The following is a 3,913-nucleotide window of genomic DNA, read 5'->3' as shown; positions in this document are numbered from 1 at the left end:
ATTAACTGCTAGCTGTTCGAACTTTCTGTCAAGCTCCTCAAGGTTTTTCCGAAGGTACCTGAGTCTCAACATGATGGAGTCTGCTTCAGATGCCTCTGCAAGAACGTTTTCATTAGATTTTATAACGACAATATTATAACAATAATATTGGCATTCAACTTCCCATCTGATAATACGAGCTTTCTCTATTTTTTATTCTAATTTATTCTTTAAGAAAGCTTTGACATTAGTATTATCAACTTTTAAAGTAAATTCTTTAGCAAATAAAAATAAAGGCCATCTTTTAAAAGTCTTCCAAACCGCAAAGAATTCTTTCTCGTTGATGTGCCAAACTTTGGCTTGTTGTTCTAAGAACAACCCTCCTGTATATCTATAAAGTTCTTCCCCTGTAGTTTTCTTCTTCATGAGTACTACTACCAATCTGTAATCATTGACGTCTGTATAGACATCAATTCATCCTCGTCCTGCAATATAGCAAGTTTTGGCAGGTTACTGCAAACCTGTTTCAGCTCACGGACCTTTTTTGTGTGGATTTCTTCCTATTTCCACTTTAAACTCTCAGTTTCTTTCAAGAGTGGTCAGAAATCCTTTCTATATCTTGCAATATCCTTAATGAAGATACCTGCAAAATTAACAACTCCCAAGAAGCTCTGCAGATGCTTCTTGTCTTTGAGCATGTTTGGAAAATTGCAGATTTTCTCCACAATATACTCCTGTAACTCAATCCCTGTTTCATCAATAAGAATTCCTAAAAATTCAATACTATTGACAGCAATAGTAGCTTTCTTTTCAGAAAGTACTAAACATTCTCTATAGCATGCATCGAAAAATATCTCAAGATGTTTAATATGTTCTTTCATATTTTTGTATGCAATTAGTATGTCGTCAATATAAACAAACATTTAACTCAAAATAATCTTTGAAAAGATTATCCATTTTTCTTTGAAATATCTGGGGTGTATTAGCTAAACCCATTGGAAGCACATTCCAGATATATTGTCCCTGTGGTGTGGAGAATGCAGTGAATTTCTTTGATTCATTCTCCATCTTAATCTGATAAAAACCAGATTTGTAATCGAATTTAGAAAATACTTTTGCTCCTTTAATGCAATTGATTAAGTGTTCTCTACTAGGAATGTGATAACCATCAAATTCTAATATCTTATTAATACCTTGATAGTTAATAACCAACTTGGGTTTACCTCTCTTAATCTCACCATGGTTTCTTACCAGAAATCTAGGGCTACTGTAGGTAGAGACTCCGGGTTCTATGAGTCCAACACTGATATGCTCTTTGATTATCATCTGCATATTCTTCTTATCCTCCATGTTCATCTTGAAAGGTTTGTATCGAACATACTCGTATTTGTATTCATCTTTGACCTTCAGAGTAGCTTCGATCTTGTTCCTATCCCACCAAGCCAGAGGATTTTCACTGAAGTTCCTCTGGATAAGCCTCTTGAAATTCTCAAGAGAAAGCCTGTTTTCTTGGCTAATGTCTAGCGATTTCATTTCCACTAGTGCTTCTTTAAAGTTCAGAATTTCCTCCTCGTATTCCTTATAGAAGCAATCACTGTCTATGAGTCCCTGCTGCCTGAAAGACAAAAGGATCTTACCATATTTTCTCTTATCCTGCATTTTTGGATGAGTTAATTTGGCATCAAAATCACCACTTTTGCTGCAAAAATTTATTGGCATTATTCTGTTAAATGCCTTTTCTCTTTGCAGCACCTGTATCTCACTACCACAGTTAGTAGTAAAGATTAACAAATTCCTTTGATTATCCTGCATATATCTTGCAAATGTTTGAATGAAATTTTTACCTAGCAAGATATCGGCACCTGTATCATAAAAGTATATAGGAGGTGTTTTTTTCCTAAACCAAGGTGATCCAAATACTCCTCCAATCATGATTTTGGCTTCTCGTATTCCTTTATTGAGTATCGGGATTTTTTGCTAAAAATCCCTTCGTACAATAACGGGTAAAGTTTCCCTTGCTTTCTTAGGGAAAACTCCAAGTTTTGCCGTGCAAATTCCTGATCCTAAATCAATATAAGCTGTAAAATACTCTATCTTATATTGATCATACAACATACCAATAGATATGTATATAGAAAAGGGACTCGTCATTCAATCCTTATGGTAACACCATCAAGACTGAATTGCATTTCGTTACCTTTTCTTCCCCATGGTTTATGATCTTCGAGGAAACTTAACCCCAAAGTCATACTCCCGTTTTCTCGTCCTGCAACACTTGCAACTAAAATTTCATGGCCTGCTATTCTAGCATGCCCTCATATTTTCCAACAACAGGTTGTTGCAAATGGTATAAGTCATCACAAGGAAAAAAAATTTCTTTCTTAGTGATGTCAAATATAACTTGTATTTCTTTACATCCTTCAGGGCATCTAAGTTTACGTTATCTTCCCTAATCTCTTGTGGAGTTAAAGCTTTTAATAACTCTTTCTCCTTATCTCTGTAGCCTGTAATTCTATCTTCCGAAAAGGACATCCGACTACTAAACTCAGTCTTAGAGCTAAGTGTTCGATCTAAAACTGGGTGATTTTTTATAACAATATCAACACCACCTATTCTAGGTATCCTAATAGGCTCTGGTGTCATTACCTTAGCGAATTCCTTGAAAATTCTAGGAATCTCAATATACTCTTTTCTAAAAAATAAATCTGAATTATGCGTATCGGAAAGGGCTGGAGCATCATATGGATGTAAGGGCTGGAGCATGGTCCTTGCCCAAGGTGTATTTTCAGGCACTCTCTTTGGATTCTTTCCTGAATTTTCTTTTAGCCTGGTTCCCACAAATATTGGAGTGACATTAGTGTGGAAATCTGCACTTTCTCTCATCGATTGATCCTGTGGAGGATCATTGGAATATGTACTTCCCTCTGGCGGTAGTAGTGCTGGAGTGATCTTATTTGTTTGGATATTGACTAAATCCACGATCCCGAGTTGGGAAAAGAATTCTGCCAATTCTTGTAGATCTGATAGATTTGCTCTTGTTACCTTCATTATTTTATATATCTGATAAATGCGATAATCAGATCTTCTCTAGACTTTGGCTTCGGAATCTCTGTAGTCTTTCCCTTCTGGTGTAGAAGAGATACTGTTCTAAGGGCGTCCCTGATTCGCTCCTGTCTGGATCTAGATGTCCTAGGGTTCTCCCTTTGATTTCTCTTTAGATCTGTAATTTCTGCTTTCAGATCTGTAAGATCCTTATGTAGATCGGGAAGGATGTTAAGGATTTCGTCTACCTTTTGGCTCAAAGATTCTATTTTCATAGGTATATGGATTAATCTATGTCCATAGTCTTGAACTGTCTTTTGGATCTCCCTCAGATCTTGAGAGATCTTTGATGTATCCGACTCGAGTTCTTTCCAATAAATTATAATTTTTAGAACTGAAATTATGTAGGAATTTACCTGTTCCGCTTCTCCTGGCTGGGATTCTACCATCGAATTCAATGGAGTGTAGACATCTCACCGCATTCCCTGGTAGCACTTGTCGAACTTCAAAATTTCTCAACCATTATTTTTCCTCTTCCGGCATGAGAAGTCTTGGATCAATCCTCTTGAGACCGTTAAAACACTTGTCAAGAATTTCCATGAGAAATTCTCTTCTTTGTATTTCCGTAATCTGAAAATATTCCCTGTTTTCACAGTAACTCGAACTTTCGTTCGGTTCCACTTTTCTCTTAAAGAGTCTCCTCCATTAGTGGATAAATAATATCAAAATATAATATAATCATATATTTCATCAATAAACCTAGGCTCTGATACCATTTTCAAGGCTAGGGGATTAGCACGCGATTAGAGGTGAATAAAGACTAAATGTGCAAAATTTTATGAAATCCATGGGATGAAAATCGTTGACCAGGGCAGTGTGATAATTTATTCAT

This window comes from Sesamum indicum, linkage group LG4 (assembly GCF_000512975.1).
Source record: "Sesamum indicum cultivar Zhongzhi No. 13 linkage group LG4, S_indicum_v1.0, whole genome shotgun sequence".
Taxonomy (NCBI): Eukaryota; Viridiplantae; Streptophyta; class Magnoliopsida; order Lamiales; family Pedaliaceae; genus Sesamum; species Sesamum indicum.
This window is presented reverse-complemented; position numbering follows the sequence as displayed.